The sequence below is a fragment of the Lathamus discolor genome, chromosome Z (genome assembly GCF_037157495.1).
Source record: "Lathamus discolor isolate bLatDis1 chromosome Z, bLatDis1.hap1, whole genome shotgun sequence".
Lineage (NCBI taxonomy): Eukaryota > Metazoa > Chordata > Aves > Psittaciformes > Psittacidae > Lathamus > Lathamus discolor.
The window spans coordinates 3,770,908-3,789,875 of record NC_088909.1 but is presented as its reverse complement, the minus strand read 5'-3'; the positions used below and the strand labels follow the sequence as shown (position 1 = coordinate 3,789,875).

Sequence of the window (18,968 nt, the reverse complement as noted above, 5' to 3'; positions counted from 1 at the left end):
AGAGACCTGGCACAGCGGGGGTCTCTGGCACCGCAATGTGAGCCCACAGGAGGGGTGGTGGCTGGATCTGCGCATCCCCACCGCTGCCACCGTGTTTAAAAGTTTCTCAGCCGTGTTTGCAGGCGGAAAGTTGGAACCTGCAATTACAGCTGTGCTAACCCCTCATTAAAAACAGGAGGGGGGGGGGGGAGAGCAAAAATGGGAAAGAAACAAAAGCCTCCGGAGACACACACGCACACGGTGCCGTTAACCCTTCCTAAACTGGGGATGTGCCCAACGCAGGTGGCCCCATGCAAAACTGGTAACGGCACCAAGGATGCTTCGCAGCGGGGATGGCGGTGACCCCATGCGCCCATCCATGTCAGCCCACGGGGAATCACTGCCCGTCCGGCTCCATGCCCCGGGTCCTGGTGCCGTCGGCGCCCGCGTGGGCACGGCTGCGGCGGTGCCGGGGCCGTTTGTCACGGCGGGGCTGCGGTTGCTGCTGGCTCTCCAGCAGCGACACCGTGACGCCTGCTGCAGGAGCCCACACAATATGTTCGCACTCATCTCGCAGCTGCCCCCAGACAGCCCGAGGTGCTGCGCTCCTCCCCGGCGCGGGGGCCGCGCTGTGCCGGCATTGCCGCGGCGAGCCCAGGCAAGCAGGCGGGCACCGGCAGCGGCGGAGGGGGCTGAACAGGCAGCGGAGACTGTGGTCAGACCCGGTGCCACATGGGGAGGCCACCGCCGGCACTGGGGTGGGATGAGCTGGTTGCTCCCACTCACCCCCATTCCCGAGCCTGGGGAACACAAGGCAGGGGACCCCCATATCACCGCAGCCCACCCTACACCGCGCCGCTCAACGCTGCTTTAGGGATGGAGTGTGGCAGCCCCCTGGAGCCCGTCCCCAGCAAGGGCCTGATCCATATTCCCTTTCCTTGTGCCCCTATCCCTGGAGAGCAGCGGGTTCTGCGTTGCCTTCCCGCTGCACAACCCACCCCCCCTCGGCGACATCATCTCACCCACCGCGGCCGCAGTGGCTCTGACAGCCAGCTAACGAGCTGCAGGCAGCAATTTGGGTTATATATAGCCCCAAAGTGACTGCATCTAATTGCTCCAGCACACACCGGCCACGCCGCGGGGTCCGGGTGATGGGCACAGGGGGCCGGGGCGGGTGGTACAGGCTCACCCCTCCCGCACACCCCCTGTGACTCCCCAGGAGCTGTTGCGGTGCGAGCACCGCTCCATCCCATGCCAGCCCCAAGCAGCAGCGCTGCTCTCAACAGCTTTGTGCCGCACCATAAGCGGCTTTGCCTAAAGCCGCCGTCCCAACCCGTCCCAGCCAGGGACCCTAAGGAGCTTTTGTCCCCTCTCATTAATAGGTTTTGTCCCGGGGGGGGGGGGGGGAGCGGGTGCAGCACCCAGCACCCCTTTCCACATCCCGCAGGCTCCAACCAGCTGCTCCGGCATCCCCGGGAGAAAGGGCTGGATGGAAGGAGGGATGGGTTGGTCCTGCCACCGGCCCCCAGCCCTTTGTGGCAGCGCCGTCCCCTCGCAGCAGCTGCCAGGCGAGGCGACGGGCGCGCAGATGCAGCCGTGGTGCGTGTGTGTGTGTGCCTGTGTATGCGTCGTGTGATGGTGTTTTCCGGGGGGGGGGGTCCCCCGCAGCGGCTCCCCACGCCGCGGCAGGGCGAGAGGCGTCCCCCCCGCCGTCGGGGAGGGGAGCCGGAGCCCGAATTGTTTGCCAGCTTCCTCGAGACGGCACAATGGAGGGCGCGCAGGCGGATCTGGGGTCAGGGGTGAGAGCAGCAATAAGTGGTTTATGCCTTTTGTGAAGAGGCTGAACTGACAGCTCGCTGGATTAACAAAGACGTCCTCTGTTCCCGGGCAGGTCATGTGGAAAGCGCTGCGCCGACCCCTGTCACTTCTTTTTTTTGCAAGAACAGACATTTGTTCGCCGGCGAACAGGGAGGTGATGGAGGGGGAGGCGGGGGGCAACGCAGGCGCTCGATCCCGGCTTCCCTGCGGCTCCTCGGGGGCTCGGAGCGCAGGGGACCGGCGATTGATCGCATGCACTGCTCTACCCGTGCGGTGGGGTGAGCCGTGCATGAAGCTCTGGGGGATGCCAGCACCTCTACACGCCACTGCCTGCGCTGTGCGGGGTCCCACATCACCCCAATTCCACACCGAGAGCCCCCCATGCTTGCCACACCATCACCGCAGGCTGGATGGTCAGGATGGAACCCACGCTCCGCTCGGTGCCAAAGCAGCTTCTGTCCTATTGTGGGGACACACAGCCCTTTCTTATGACTGCTGACCCCTGCCAGGCTGGGAAATGGTGTGTCCCCCCCTGCTTTGAAGGCAGGGAAACTGAGGCAGGGGAGGATGCGAGCATCCCATCCGTGCACAGACAGCTCCTGGCACTGAAAAGCTCTGCAGGGAACAACCAGCCCTCTCAAATCCACCAGGATACCCCCAAGGCTGTGCAGCACAGAGCCTTCACTGTCATCACTGGACTCCAGAGAGAACAGCTGAAATGGTGCCATCTGCACCGAGACAGACTATCCTGGCCAGACCGGAGACCCTCCTGGCCTCTATCGTCCCTGCAGCTCCCACCACACCACAGCCCCAGCTCCGCACCAGCACTACCTGTGTCCTGCTGGGACCATGGCGTGCTAGGATGGGAAGGGAGGAGTACAGCTCGCTGTGGGGTGCAGACACCCCATGGGACACACTGCTTCTCAGCCCTGGGACCCTGCTCCCTGTCCCCCTGCACTCCCCGTCCCAGGTACTCCACAGCACCCAGCTCACCTGCCTCCAGCTCCGGTGCTGCCAGGTAGTCAGTGGCCACTGCCCCCTCCTCCCCATTACCCTAAATACCTGCCATGGGGAGAGGCGGCTGCCCCAGGGGGCTTTTCCCTCTGGAAAATCCCAGCCTCCCCAAAGCAGCTCGTGTTTTCGGGGCATTCCCACACGCGCAAAACCCAACAGCACTCCTGAAGGCAAACTGAGGCAGGGAGAAGCAGCCGGATGGGGATGCAGGACCCCATCCAACTCAAGGGGTGCACATCACAGCAATCACATGCCTGCCTTGGCGAGGGCCACACACCATCCAGGCAATCAGCTAGTGCTGAGGCATTAAAGCCTCAATCCTCACCGTGTGTCCCCCCCCCTTTCCTCATCCAGCGGGCAGCTTAGCGCCGGTTCTCAGCTCCCTCCTGCCATCTAAAGACGGACTTACCGCCAAGTCCAGCGCTTCGTTAAGCCGCAGATTAAACACACACCATCTGCAAGGGGAAACTTTAATGCAGGGTGATACCTGCAGCACACGCTCTGCCGTGTCACCATGCACCCCGGGCAAAGACAAAGCCCCGTGGTGTCACCGAGCCCCTGCGTGGCACCAGGACTTCCAGCAGGGATTCCGAGGGCTTTGCATACCCACACTGGATGTCCCCATCGCTCCTGCTGTCCCTTCCTAGCACGTACCCACAAAGACCCATGTCTGGCACCCCCAGGCAGGGGACACCCAGGCACTTGGGGCAGAACAGCCATCACCCCTCCTGGTTGATTAAGTGATTACAGCTCTTCATCAGGATGGATTAAACCCTGCAGCCGGGTCTAATTCCCCCACATCCTTCTTTCCCCAAGGGGCTCTGCCTTGTCTCCGTTTTTAGGAGCAAATCCCATCTCTCCAACCCCACAAAGGTGGCCAGGGTCTCCCCAGCTCAACAAAGCCCCAGTGACACGCAGGCCAGCAGCATCATCCAGGCTGTTTCTAATGAGGTGGGGACAGAGGTAGGATGAGGGTCATGCAGAGGCAGGAGGGATGCCAGGTACCACTAGGCAGGGAGGAGGGATGCTGCCAGGGGACAGTGCACCCCAAAGCACATAGGGGAGGACGAGGCATTCTTCTGCCGACTCAGCACCCCGATGAATTACACTGGGTTAGAGGTCCCTGCTCAGGTCAGCAGGGAAAGGAGCCAAGGAAGCTTTCTGCTTCCCAGCTTGCTCCCAATGGAGAATTTACAGCCAGGACTCCACGACGGGCTGAGTAATTAGTGCCGGGAGGGAGATGGCTGAATTAGAACCCAGCAATCGGTGCTGAAGAGATGGAGCTGGAATGGCTGTGGGAGCCACAGCACGCCCCTGTGATACAGGGTGCAATGGGCAACTCAGTAGTGTGTGCCAGTAGGGGTCATCCCTATGGCTGTGAGCACTGGGGAAAGCCAGGCATCCCATCCCTGACATGCTGTGCTGGGATGAGAATCTTGGAGTTGGTCTCTTGAGGACTCACTTTGGGAACACCCCAGGATGCAGCACTGGCACACAAGAGCCCCCCATTCTGCTCGCTTAACCAGGAACATCGCTCTGGTCCTCCCCTCATGGCCTGGATGCTGGCCATCCCAAGATGCATCCCAAGATGCTCAATCCACGGGATGCCTGAACATCTGCCCAGCCATACCCAGGCAACCCTCTGGCCTTCATGGCTGCCCATCAATTTCCTGGGGTTGGGAATGGCAAGGCTGGCTGCCCTGAAGAACCGGCCCCTGCTCTGCAGCTGATTACAGCCATTTCCCTGCCTGTTCCCCCTCCCTGCTGTCTGCCTCCTGCCTCCGTCTGCTGCCTGGTTTTATGAGGGCCATTTCCAAGAGGTCGCTGGAAATAGATTTTTATCACCTCGTGATAAATATCGTTTACGGTGACATTCCTGCTTTGAGCAGCCGTGCAGAGGAGGGAGGAAAGGAGAGCAGGCAGACACCCACTTGCAGCCCCCAGCTCCTTAGGGCACCGCCTGGGCCCCTTCTCATCCCTGTCCTCATCCCCACAGGTTCATGCAGCGCCAAGCCCTGACACCATCCATCTATCCAGGCGGCAGGAACAGAGGGAACCGCATCATTAGCCCCGCGCGCCATTAAGCACTTAAAAAGCCATAGGAATAAGCCGCGCCATTAGCTGACAAGCAAGCTGGGAGGGGAGGGATGCTCAGCGGTGGCGGGGGGGGGAACCAAGCATGGGTTGGGGGATCCCATCACCGGCAGGCCCAAAATCCCCTAGGAGAGAAGCTCTGGTCCCCTGGGGGCTCCAGTGCACTCGGGAATGGTGGGGGGGAAGAACAGCTCCCTCCAGCACTTAGCACCAGGGTGGAAAAACAGGGGCTTTTGGAGCTGACACATCACTTCCATAGGGGTGAAGGCTCCGGGCACCTCTCCAGAGGGACTTTACAGCAGGGCAAGGGAGAAGCAGCTCCCTCTGAGCCAGAGATCTGCCTTAGGGATGGAGCTGGCAAAGAAACCCAGCAGGAAAAGCCACCCGCTGGGCTGAGAACTGCCAACTCATGACAGCGGTGGCACCGACCCCGGCTGCTATAACCCATGCAGGGGTGACCCGGCAGCCCAGTGGAGCGTGGGTCCTGGCCCTGGCTGAGCCCGCAGGCAGTGCTGGGTGCCAAGCCGTGCCCACAGGCAGCTGCCTGTGGAAAAGGGCACGGCAACGGGCAGGGGGCCAAGGCCAACGCGCTGCCTGCGCCAGCCCCGCCACACACAGCGCCGGGGGGAACAATCGCCCCTTTCACCAGCGCCGAGCTGGGGGTGCCACCTATGGGGACAGAGCCACGGTCCCCTATCCCTGTGCAGAAACAGGGGTGAAGCAGAGCCAGCCTCTAACAACAACCCTTGCCTACAGGCGATGCCAAGAATCCTGTTTTCTCTCCCCATCCCTAGCGCTGATTCCCCTGGGAAAGCCGCCTCCTGCCTCAGTTTCCCTAGCACCCCAGAGCTGGCAGGGACATGGGGGTACAGCCATAGCGGGGAGCCCAGCCCCATGTTCTGGCTGCTTCTTGTGACACACAGAGCTTGGCAAGCAGCCCCGCGGCATGGGGCCCAGAGGGAGGGACAGGAACAGGGCTTTGTATGGGGACAGGCCCCAGCGAGACAGTGGCAGAGGCCACCTGCAGCGAGCCACTGCGGCCATGGGGCCCCTCCTCTGCTCCCCATAGCTGGCGGGTGGAAAACAACCCCAAATGGGACACGCTGGTCACCACGGCACAGGGGACAGCCAGCCCCACATGCAAGGACACTGGGTGCTGGCAGTGTCCATGCTGTCTGCAACAGGGACATTGCATCACTGCCAGCGCACGTGTGTGGGTCACCCAGCACAGTCCCTGTGCCACTGCACCCCAATGCCGTGTCCCACCAGCCACTGCATCCCCCCACAGCCCCTGGGGATGATGGAACTCTCGTCCATGCCAAGGACCCACGCAGAGCCAGGCAATGAAAGGGGGCCTGTTCACCTGGTGAGCGCCGTGGTGGCCCCCATGGCCAGCTCCCGGCACGCCGGAGCCAGCACAGCCCTTGGCAATGTCACGTCCCCGGCGGTCGCGGTGACCTTACGTGTTGCTGCGGGCAGAGCCTGTGTGCTGCTGCCAGCACAGCGCTTGGCCGGGCGCACTGCCCCTGTGGCTTGGCACCCATCCTGCCTGCCCACTGCGCATCCCACCCCTCTGCCCCGCGCTGGCACGGGGCTGAGGAGGTGCAGATAGACAGACATGAGAGCAAGGACACAGACCCCTGTGACCGCTGCCCCAAGCCCCGGGGTGCAGGTTTGGGCAGCCCCTGCCCACATCAGGACCTGGCAAAGCCTGGGATAAGGAGGCTGCAGAAGAACAGGGCAGACCCACAGGGATGCTGCGCGCTCCCCGGGCCGCCCAGCCCAAGCATCCTTTGGGAAAACAGCTCCAACCTCAGCTGAGCACCCAAGGGGTCCTCACCCACAAAGCTGAGCACCCAAGGGGAGCTCATCCACAAACAGAGCCTCACACTACAGCGGCCACATGGAGCAAACCCCTTCACCCCAATCCCAAGCATCACCCTCCTTCCCACTCCACAAAGCCAGACCCAAACCCCCCCAAGGATGAGTGCATGCGCTGCAGCCCCTCAGGTTGGGGTACCCCACTGTGTGCACCCCAGGATTGCAGTGCACAGGCCCGCTGGGGGGGGGGGGTGCACAAACCAATTTTACCACTCTTTTTGTGGGGTTTTTGGCAAATCCAATAAACTCCTTCAGCCGGGGGGGGTGGGGGTGGGGGAAGAGCCCGGCCCCACCACCGAAGTTTGCAGCAAGTTACACAGAGCCCCCCCAACGTGTACCCACCACACACCGGGGTGCGCAGGAGTCCCACCATACCCCCCCCCCATACACTCACACCCACCACAACACTTACAATCTCCATCCTCCCCCACGCCATACCCCCCCCACACACACACACTTTATGGGGTGCGTGCAACAAGGGGACACACGCATCCCCATACAGCACCCCGCTCCCCATCGGGCCACCGCGGTGCCCCCCCCCCCATACCCCTGGCAGCGCTATGGTTGCGGTGTTGGGGGGGGGGGGGGGGGGGATATGATGCTGCTGCCCCGCACCTACCTTTGCGGCAGCACCGGAGCCGGGGTGCGGGCGGGAGCGGTGACCCCGCGGGCGGGAGGAGCAGCACCGCGCTCACGCACCATCAAATCCCGGAGCCGACAGCGAGAGGCAGCGATATGGGGGGGGGGGGGGGGGGTCAGAGAAGAGGATGGAGGGAAAGGAGGGGGGGGGTCAGGGAAATTAATAACCGAGAAAAAGGCACTTACCCCCTCGCCGTGCCGCGGGGGAGGCTGGAGGGTGGCGCTGGGGAGGATTGGGGGGGGGGGGGGGGGGATCAAAGGCTGGCGGAGGATTGGGGAAGGGGAGGGAGGTTGGCTGGGGGGGTCCTCGCCAGCCCCCGCTGCCTGCCACAACAAAGAGCCAGACACAACAAAAGCAGCATATGGCCAGAGCCGCGCGGGGCTGTAAATTAAACATAAAGGGAAGATTAGATAATTAATGAGCGCTCCCGGGCCGGCCTCAAGGGGAGGGGGCTGCCTGCTGCGGGGAGCCCTTCGCACTGCGCGCATCGCCACCGCGGGCAGAGCGGGGGGGGGGGGGGACGGACGGACGGACGACAAGAAGGGCCCCCCGGCACTTGGGAAGGGAGGGGGGTACTGGGGGGGGCACCTGTTGGGAGGGGAGGATGGGCAGGGGCCGGGCTCGCCAGCTGCTGCAGCCGGACCCCAGCGCCTAAGAGGATTAGCGGGGGCACCCCCCCCAACCCCCCTGGACACAGGCCTGGAGCTGAAGGGCTGGGGGGGGGTGTTCTTTATCCCCCCCTCTGTGGTGCCTCCTCTGCCCCAGCATCACCAGAGGGTGGTGTCCCTTGTGTGTCCCCCTCCCCACTCCCGTGGTCCCCGGGGGGGTGGGCAAGCATCCCTGCTCCCCATCACCTCGAGGACCAGAGCCCACGGCCACACAGGGATGCGGTGCATGGAGGCATGGATCAGCGTGCTCCCCCACCGCCACAACCCTCTGTGTGTGTGTGTGTCCCCCCCCACCGCGATGTAGGCAAAGCGGGTCCTGCGCTGCCAGATCCTCAATGCCGAAACCCACCCTGTTTGGCAAGAGGGGAAACTGAGGCAGGGAGTCCATCACCCTCGGCATGTCCCGGTGGGCTGGGCCCCCCACCCCCGGGCAGGCAGGAGGAGGGGGTACCCTGGGAAGGGGGTGCCAGAAACGCCGCGAGGCTCGTCCCCGGCCAGGGGAAGGAGTTAATCCCATTATTGGCAGGCTCACAGATGGCGACTGCACCGATTCCCCTGCTTAGCAGATTTAACAGATAAGGAGGGAGGGAGGAAAGGAGGCGGGGGATCCTCCGCCCAAAAACACACACAGCAGGGGCACAGGGGAGGCGATAAACACCCAGCACTGAGCCTGTGAGCACCCGGGGGTGCACAGCACACCCGCAATGCCAAAGGGTGCGGAGCATCCTGGATGTGGTCAATGTGCAAATACCATGTCCACGGACATGGGGTGGCAGACAAGGCGAGGGGCTTGGGGACACCCAGGCGGTATGCTGTCCCGCTGCCAAACCCACTGCCCCCCCGGGTTTCTTGGGGAGGTCAGGGGCCAGGTCCCGCTTCCCTGGCTCGAGATATTTAAGCAGCTGCTCCCAACACTTGGGAGGCGGCATCAACAGCCGGGGCTGGAGCCTGGGATTAAGGAGGTTGGGAAAAGACTGGCAGGAGGCCAGGGATGGAGAGGCGGGAGCATAGGACAACCGAAAAGGGATGGAGGGAGGGAGGGAGGGATGGATGCATGGAGCAAACAGTTCCCCGTCACTGCAAAACCACCGCATACCCTCACGACTTCACCCTCCGTCCCTGCCACGAGTTGGGCAGGGCTCAGCGACATTCCCATTTCCCACCGCGGCCCCCTCTATCCCACCCCCCCTCCCCACTCCGCCCCCTGGAGCCCCGGGATAACCCCAGCCGCAGCCGCCGGATCCCGGCGGCGCCCAGCGGGCAGGATGAGGCCAGCAGCATCCAAGCCAAACCTGCCCGCTCTCCTTTCAAGCTGCAGGAAAACACTGCGCCTTTGATTCTGCGGGCGGCTCGGGGCTAACAGCAGTGCCGAAACAACACCCCCCGGCCACCCGCACCAGCCCCACGCAGCCCCCTCCTTCCCCCTTGGGGGGGGACGGACCCCAAGGATGGGGAGGGCATATGCGAGACATCCCCTTGAGAAGGCGCCGAGTTGCCATGCCCGAGGTTGCCACGGCAATGGGAAAGCAGGAATCTGGGTGGAAAAGGGGGGGGGAATGCGATCCCTGCAGGGTGCAGGGGCATTGCACAGTGCCGGGGGCACCCCCTCCAGAGCCCCGGTGTGAGATGGGAGATGGGATGCAGGGTAGCAGCAACCCCCCATCTTCTGCAGGGAATGAGGTTGCAGCCACCCCTGTGCCCAGCCTGGCCCCATTACCTGGGTGCCTCTATGTCACCCTCCTCTCACTGGCATCCCCCCCATTGAGGAGTCGCTGGCAAGTTTGGGGGTGCAGGAACATGGGAACAGAACAAGCATAACCCCACCACCCTGACATGGCTTGTGTGGTCTCACTGACACCAAGGCAAGTGTTTGACCCCAACAAGAGGGGACAGCCCCAAAGCCTTGGGGACACGCTGTGTTTAGGGGCACCAGGGGAAGCCTCACTGGGCACCCTATCCATGTTATAGCGCAGGATGGGGCCCAGGGCAAGACCCCGCGCAGGATGGAGGGTAGGCTGCTTCCCCGCCCCATCCTGCCTCAGTTTCCCCTGACGTGAAGGCTTTACTGGCTGCAGGCAGGAACGCTGCAGGCAGTTTTCCTGGCAGACACCCAGCCCCACGGCTCACCTGGCCGGGAGCAAGACGCCAGTGCTGCTTCCAAACCTGCCCATCCGGGAGCTCCGGCACAGCTCCTGCAACCCACCCCATCCGCTGGCACAGGGGAGAGGGCACCCAGTGACTGGAATGCAGGCATCCCTCTCCTTGCTCCAGGCACCAACCGGCCTGTTTGTGCCTCAAGAACCCTCCCAAAGCCTTTGGAAACCCACCCTGCGGAGCTCCTGCCTCCATCCCACATTGTCACAGGGCTCCCCACGCCAGAGCATCCTCAACCCAGCTGCTCCCACAAACCATCCTGGATGCTCGGCCATCCCCAGGCTCTCAAGGAGGGGTCCCTTTCCGTGCTTGTCCAGGCAGCACAACACAGGGACCCCCCCTGCTGCCCTCCGTGCTGCAGCACAGCAATTTCCATACATTATGGATCTGATGATCCATCAGCTGGGAGCAGACAGGTTGAGGCTGGGAGCTGCCTTCCCTGTGCCAGCCCAGACAGCGCTCCCAGGGGACTAATACCGGCATGTAAATATTAGATACTTTTGTCTCCTCCGAGGCCAATTACACAAATCGTGGCAGCTCCCGCAGGACTCTCCGCTTCTACTTACTGTATCATCATTAACAGCTTATTAGAGAACAGCTGCTCAAAAGAAGGGGGGAACAAAAAGAAACCAACAGGAGGAGAGACGGCAAGGAGACGGGCATGTAGGAGGGGAAGCGTGACCTACACTCTGCCCCAGCACCCAGGACACCCACACACATCCCCACAGGGCTGACCGGTCCTCTCTGCAGTCCCAAAACCATGCTGGGATCCACTTGCCTGGAGGGAAAGGGGCAAAGGGATGGTCCCTGGGGGTACCCCAGACTTCCAGGATAAGCAGGAGATGGAGCAGAACCAACAAAGCAGCGTGGCACCCCCCGACCGGGGTCATACTGGGGGTGGAAGGTTCCTTCGTGCCTACGAGGAAGGTTATTCCTCAGCCTTCATGTGTTTGTCACCTACCCAAGGACAGCAAGTCCTCCCCATGCGGCAGGAATGGATAGGTCTCATATGGGGGTTAAGCAGGGGATGTTGAGGAGGGGGATCAGCCCCTGCCTGGGGCAATGCTGTCCAGTGCATGTTCAGTGCTGTAACAGGGGGACACAAGGTTTGGGATGAGGCCCCCAGCACACCACAGTCACCCTGAGGGTGGGATGCCCCCCCTAAGCCAACAACAGCATCATTAAAAGATGCAGCTAATTGGGAGCCGGATGCTCCTCGCCCCTCTCCCGGTCCCCCACGGGTGGTGCTGGTGGGAAAGAGGCGCAGGGATGTTTCTTGGGATGCTGCATCCCTCCACACACACACCCTCCCTCCGCCTCCTCCATAGGGCGAACCCCCAAGTACAATTAAGCATCATCAATCACAGCCCTGACATCCACTAACGATGTCCCCTGCGGCCACCGAGGGCAGATGGGGTCCCCGGCGGGGGCACCCCGGGATGCCGGTGGGCATGTGGCCGGGGCAGGTGGCCCCGATGGCTGCTGTGTCCCCAGGAGGATGCCACAGCATGCTTGTGGTGCGCTCTAGCGTCAGCCAGCATTAATGCATTGCCGGCGCCGCGCAGCAGCACGGATGGACACGCACACAGACACTCGGCACTGACACCGGGAACCCCTCGGAGGAGGGGGGACACGGCCGCAAGCTGCGCATAACCCCTACAAGGGTGGCTTTGTAGGGTTGATGTCCCATAGTGGGAAGGGGTGGGGGGGCAGATATCCCATGCTGGGAGGATAAAAGCAATGCATCCACCTCATTGAGGAGGAGATGCTTGGAGACTGGGTCCTGCGAGGCAGAGGGGGAACAGAGCCCCCCCAGGGCTTCGGGGAATGGCGCACGAGTGGGGAGCAGCAGCTTCCCATCTGATTGCTAATTATCCTCGTTATTCCGTGTCAGACACTTTATAAAGCACCGGAGTGATTTGCTCTTTCCCTGTAATTAGGCACATTGCAATTACCATCTAATTCAAGTTCAAGCTCCGTGTCCTCATGACCTTCCCAGCCCTGACACCATGTCCCTGCTCATCTCACCAGGGAGCCCCCCAGTGTCCCTTCACATACACCCCATGCCTTGCTCTCCTGCGTGCACGAAGGGAAAGGGGTACCACATATAAGGCACAAAGCATCCCCACATTCCCCATCAAATCCCCCCAGATAAATGGGATGCCAAAAGCCCCAAGCCAGTCTGAGTTCCCAACTGCAGGGATGGGAAAGTGACAGTCCCCAGCACAACACTCTTGCGCATCCTTGAACCCTATGGATTTTATTCCGGCCACAGCAGAATCTGGCCCGGGCACAGCTCCAGGCCAGCTGCCACCTTGTCCCCTTTAGGGTCATTTTAGACCCCACAGGATATATTTAAGCATTCCTACCACATCCAGGTCACACCCTCAGCTCCCATTCCCAAGAGGACAACAGCACAGGAACAACCGCGCAGCAAGAAACCTCCCACAAGGCTTTTTCTCACAGCTTCCCAGCGTGGTGCTGGCTTGCTTAGGGATTTCCTCTCCCCACGGCAGTGTTTGCTTCAGGAAGAACTGCAGCTCCTTTTGGAGCATCCTCTCCCTTCGTCCCTCAGCCCCGAGCCAAAGCACCGCAGGTACCACAGCACCGTGCCGTGCCAAGCTCGTCCGCTGCACCCAGCATCACCGCAGAAGGATGCCCTCCTCCTCCTCCTAGCAGCTAATTAATCCTTCTGATCAGGCACAGCTCATTAGCACTGGTGCAGCACACAGGGCTGCTCCGGCTCCTCGCCCTTCCCGGCGGAGAGCAAGGTCAACATGAGGGGCTGTCAGGCATTGGCATCACCACGCTTGATCTGGGATCTGCCTCCTGTCCCCCTCGGTCTTTTCTGCAGGATGGTGCTGTTTTTCCAAGCTTATACCATAGGAAAAAAAATCAGGAATAAAGAAAAAAGAGGGGGAAAAGGTAAAGAAAAGCCCCTTCCCCCCAAGCATGAAGGCGATGGAGAAGCAGCCAAGGAAAGCAGAGGAGTCAGCCAAGTGCCTCGCTCCGTGGCAGGCAGGGCGCGAGTGGGCCGCCCTGTAAATGTTTGCAGTTTCCAAAACAGGAGGGAGAAGCCAAGAGCTGCCGAGTTCCTCCACATGCCAAGAAGGACAAAGGGCATCCCTGCGTGGTGGAGGGATGGGCAGGCACCCAGCATCCTGGCTCCCCCACATCCCATTGCATCCCATCGCATCCCATCTCCCAACAAGGTACCCTGAGATACGCAGTAATGGGGCATGCGGTGCGGGTACCCCCATCAGCTCAGCCCTAAATATAGCCAGGAGGAAGTGCAATGGTGCTGGGTGAGGGCGGATCGTGCACTGGGACCATGGGTGGCTGAGTTTGGGATGTGAACCATTGGGAAAGCCTGGAGCAGAGCGATGCAGCACGTGGCAAAGCTCCCCCCTGCTCTCCATCCTGGCAGAGCAGGAGCCTCCAGCTCTTGAATCTGCCCCCTTCCAGGGCCAAATCTGCTGGAAAAGCCCAAGAGGCAGCACACTGGAGGCTCTCCTTGCTGTGGGATGCTCCAACACTGATCCCTGCCACATGCCGGAGGGAAATCCCAGTGCCCACCCCGGCAGCTGGCAGGGATGCGAGGATGCTGCATGGGTGGTCCAGCCCCTCAGAGCAGCCCCCTGTGCCAAGGGGTGATGCTGCACCCCAAAAACCAGACTGTGCCCCATGGGAAAGAAGAAGAAAGGGAGATGGGGTAGCATCCATGGGAATGCCAGCAGCACAGCCCCAATACTGGGGGGGGGAAGGCACACCCCCATCACGTGTTATAACTTTGCAAGAGCATAATCTTAAATTACAATCTTGAACACATCCAAACCCCATCTGCTTAATCCTGACCCCCCCCATCATAACCCCCTCCAGTGTTTAAACCCTGGATGGGGGGAGCAGGGAGACAGAGGAGGGGGTGAGATCATCCATGGGGGGACCCCCCCCCCAACCCCCCCAGCAACGCACCGCCTGCTTAGGAGCAGGCAGGGAGACAATATAGTGCCTATGCGGCCTCCTCGCCGCCAGATGTGTGTTAATAAGGCAGCTGCCCCCTAAGCTAATAAGGTCACTTACTGGCTCCAGCAAGACGAGAAAACAAGCAGGGGCTTGGCTGCGGTACAGCCTGACTTGGCACTCGCCGCACGCCGGCTTCCTGAATTCTTGCCGCTTCCAGAACAGCACAACGGGGTGGAAAAAAGCAGATATAAACACCCAAACCGCCCCCCTCCCCATATAACCGACCCCTCCAGTGCTCCCCTGCACCCCGGGATGCCGCCTCCTGCAAGCGGGTTGGTTTATTCCCTAGGGAAAACCTCATGGAAAAGGGCTTTGGGAGTGTGTGTGGGGGGGGTGTTCCTGCAGACTTTCCCAGCATAGCAAGCAGAGCAGAACCCCCCCCCCTCCTCTGCTCCCTCCCTCCCTCGGCTGCCCCCGATCATGGCGCCTACGACTCCCTTTGTTTTAACGTTATAAAGCGACCCAGATGCCGGCTTTAATCCCCTCAGCTGGTGAGGATTTGCAAACACATCAGGAGGCAGAGCTGCTCCCCAGCCCCATGCCCCAGCTGCTGCCTCCGAAAGGGGATCCCCCAGCCCCTAATTGCCTCCTCGTGTCCACATGAGGAGCTGACAAGGTGTAGGACAAGGGGGGACAAGGGCATCCCCTGTGGTTGGAGGATGCTGGGCAGGGCCTTTTGCTTCCTTTGCAAAGCCCATAGCGTGGGGTTTGGAGGCTTTGCTGCGGGTGGTGTGATGCCAGGGTGATGGGCGCAGCAGGGATGAACCCAGTGTGGATGCACATGGGGTTATGGGCCGAGCATCCTCCCCGGTGCAATGATGATGGACGGTGTCTATCCCAGTGGATAACACTAGACCAGAGCACAGGCTGGCTCTCCCACATCCCTGGCAGACACAAGATGCTTCGGGCAAAGCTCTGTGAGTCCTCCCTGCAGCGCTAACAGGGGAAAGGATTTTCATCCCAGCCTCCATCTCTGCCAGCTCCTGCTCTCCAGGATCCGCTGCATCCTTTCCCCTGGGTTCCAGCACGCAAGGCTGAGATTAAACAGGCACCAGCAGCGAGAGGAGCCACTCCGAATATCGCGTCCCATCGCCTTCCCTCCCACCAGGGGACCACGTTTGTCCCATGAGGCTGACAGCATCCAGGCCAGCTCCCAGGCACACATGGACCATCACCACAGTTGGGAAGGGGGGGAATTGAGCTCTGCAAAGCAGGGAGAGGTGGTTCCAAAGCCCTAGGAGCTGGAGGGCAAAGGGGATGTAACACCAGAGCAACGGCCCTATTCTGCAGCATCCCAACATAGGAAATAGTGAGGCCAAGATGCCCATAAACCACCCCCTCACCCAAGGGCTGCCTCACAGACACCTTCCCAAAGGATGCGGTTTCCCTCCAGGCACCCCAATCCAGGCTGGAGCGTGGTGGGGGGACCAAGTCATCTGTCCCAGGGGACCCCAACATCCCCCCTAGCAGTGTGGTCATTCCCAGCCAGGGAAGCACCACGCTCCAACCCTGCACTGCAGGATGGGTGCAGTGAGCCGGGCCCCTGACGGGAGGCTGCTGCTCTGGCTCCCCAAAGCAAACAGCTCCCAGAGCACACACAGAATCTCCCTGAGCTCCCCATAATTGCCCTGCAAAGGCAGCGGGGCTTTTTGGACTGTGTGTTTCTCAGGGTGCTGGTTTTGTTACTGGTGGTTGTTTGTTCCTCAAGGCCAGGATCCCCTACGTACCACACAGCAGCCAGGAGTTCAGAGGGAGCAGAGCTCCGTGCTTTGAAACGATGCCTCGTTTGCCAAGAAATAATCCCAAGGAACAAGGAAAAAAGCCCCAAAAAACCCCCACCACCAAAAACCCAGACTCAGAAGATAATTAACTCCACAAAGCAGCTTAAACCTCTGCTGTAACTACCAAGCCTCTTCTCCAAGGGCTTATTTCTTGCTGTCTGCAACACCACGGCACCAGCACTTGGAGGCCTGGGGATTTTATTAGCAGGAGCCCCCCCCAGAACCCTGCTGACAGATTTGTGTCGTCGTCCCCCCCGCCCCACAGGCTCAGTTCACTGCCAGGCACCGTGGGGGGCCCAGCCCCACATGAGATTCTGCATCTCTGAGTGGGGTTGCAATAGGGTCACTCTCCATCCCTATGGGGTGCTGCAACCTGGAGGATGCTGCAGGAGGCGATACAGGAGCTGGAGAGGGGGCAAAGAGATGCTGCTGCCCGGGGCACCCATCAGCATCCATTGGCAGGGAAGGAGCTGCCCTTCATGGTCCCCCCTGGGGACAGACAGCAACAGAAGGCAGGGCAATCCAACCATAGGGGTGCATTTCAGCCCCCCCCCCCCCCCCCCCCATATTCCCTATCCCACCTTTAGGTCCCACTGAAGGGATGCACCACCAGGAGCTGGCACAAGCGACCCTCACCAGCAGCATCCTCCCCCTGCAGCATCACCCCCTGCCCCTTCCTGCTGCTCGACAGGGAAGGGAATAAAAGAAAGAAGAGCCGAGAAAAAGCTCTTTGGAGCCAGCCCTTCCTGCTGCCGCTCCCCCCGGCATCCCCCTTCCCCTCCTGACCGCAGAAAGCCAACATCTCCCCGCACCCCTCCAGCCAGGGGATGGGAATGTGGAAGCAATTGCACTTGGCAAGGCAGCAACAGTGAGTCAAAAACAGTTGTTTGGCTTGTCAGCCACCCAGGCCCTGCAGCACTCTTGTTTTCCTTCGCCTGCTTTAACCCCTTCCAGCCCCAGCCCCTTTTCCCAATGAGACCCGCAGCTTCCGCTATGGAGAGTGGTTGGGTGCTGGGATAAAGCCTCATCCCATCGCCCGGCTGCCCTGCTCCTGGAAATGGGATCAGGGGCAATTCCCCATATTGAAAGCCTGCAGGAAGAAGGTGCACTGACCTGTGCCGACCCTCCCAGCATGGGGCAAAGGGACATCCCAAGGCCACCATAGAGCTACAGGGTACCCAGTGCTCCTGGAGCATCCTGCTTGCTCACCCCAGGAGATGCAGAGAGGTCTTTGCCCCTGATACAGAGAGCAACCAGGATGCCCCTTGGTAGGGCAAAGGGACATGGCTGTGTGTGCTGCGAGCCCCACATCACCCCAGTGTGGCCAGACCCCCCCACAGAGGCAGCCTGGTGGCACGGAGCTATTGAAAGCCCTGAGCACAGGCTCCCCATCCCGTTTACAACATCCCAGGCTGCTTCCCACTGGCTCCTCCAGCTCCTTCCCTGCTGGCCATATGTTGACAAGACCAGAAACACATCCAGAGCCAACACATGCTGCATCAGGGTCTCTTCTTCATCCTCAAATCACCCTTCGCACCTCAGGCTGAGCACTTAATGTCATCCCCATCTGGCATCACATGCTGCTGGGACCACATCTCTATTCAGGACACCACCAATTCAGGGCATGGTGGGGGGTCACCAGACTGGTTTGGGTTGGAAGGGACCTTAAAGCTCATCCAGTTCCAACCCCCCTGCCATGAGCAGGGGCACCTTCCACTAGAGCAGCTTGCTCGAAGCCCTGTCCAACACTGCCAGGGATGGGGTAGCCACAGCTTCTCTGTGCCAGGACTCATCCATACTATGGAAGGATGTTCAAGGAGGTCAGGGCATCCCCAGCTAGGACCTCAACCCCTCCATACCCATAGCCCAAACACCACACCGACAAGAGGATGGAGCCCATGGAAGGGGCTGCTCCATTCAGGGGGAGCCCTGCCTTCATCCCTGCAATACAGGGGGGAAAGAGGGTGGATGTGGAAGAGTTAAACCCCAGCGAGTGGATGAGGAGGAAAAGCGGAGGGCAAGCCTGCACACCCGCCTGGGAGAGACAAAGCGAGATGCTGGAGCCAAGAGATGAAGGCGAGGATGCGATAAGAGGGGGAGCCGGGCTCTGTGTGTGTGTGTGTGTGTGTGTGTGTGCTGGAGCGAGGGAAAGAGGAGGAGGAGGAGGAGGAGGAGAGGTGGGTGATGACCAAAGTCATTGAGCATTTTTTGGCACGCCTCCCCTTCCCCCCCCCCCCCCCCCCCTTTCCCAGTATCCTGGCCGTTGGCCCAGCTCGGAGCTGAACTTAAACAAACTCCTGTTGCAGCCATCTGCTTGATTTTAAAATAAATCAAACAATCTGTTGAGCCGTGGGTGATCAAGTTTCCATCTGTGCGGACGCCTGCTCGCCTCCTCGGAGCCTCCGCTTGCCTCTACCAGCCAAACACTCCTGGCAGCATGTGGCCTCCCCTTAATTCCTCCAGGAAAGGGAGAAACCGGACCTCCCCCCCCACACACCCAACACCACCAGCATCACCATCACCCCCCCTTCCCTGCACCCCGGCCCTTCGCCACCCTCCGCATTCAAACCAAGAGCTACTTTTACAGCCACCCACCAAACAGGACGGGTTTAAACGGGAGGGAAACAGTGCTGCGTAACGGGGGAGATTCCAAAGGTTCTGAGATTCCCCACTGCTGCCCACACTGGGGGGGATTCCTCATCCCGTCCTCATCCATCGCATGGGTCCAAGAGGGCAGCAATCCCAGACCCTGCACTGGTGACCGCAGCACAGAGGCCAGAAATAGCAGCTGTGAATAGCATCATGTGGCTGTCTAAAGGAGCAGGACATCGGGAGCACGTCACCTTCAGGTGCCCAGCTCTTCCAGACACCACTCTGGCCCTTGAGCCCACCCAAAATCACCCCATCCTGAGGGTT

The 18,968-nt window shown here is 61.0% G+C and overlaps 1 protein-coding gene across 3 annotated transcripts in view; it reads right to left on the bottom strand.

Moving 5' to 3' along the window:
- GSE1 (Gse1 coiled-coil protein) overlaps positions 1-18,968 on the bottom strand; it is a 98,784-nt gene that overhangs the window by 68,591 nt on the left and 11,225 nt on the right. The window contains exon 1 of one of the 3 annotated variants that reach the window (XM_065661495.1): positions 6,269-6,288. The exons of the other annotated variants lie outside the window; for them this stretch is intronic. The gene's annotated coding sequence lies outside the window, so the exon portion shown is untranslated. Of the gene's footprint in view, positions 1-6,268; positions 6,289-18,968 lie in introns of those variants that run through there. 3 annotated transcript variants of the gene reach the window in all.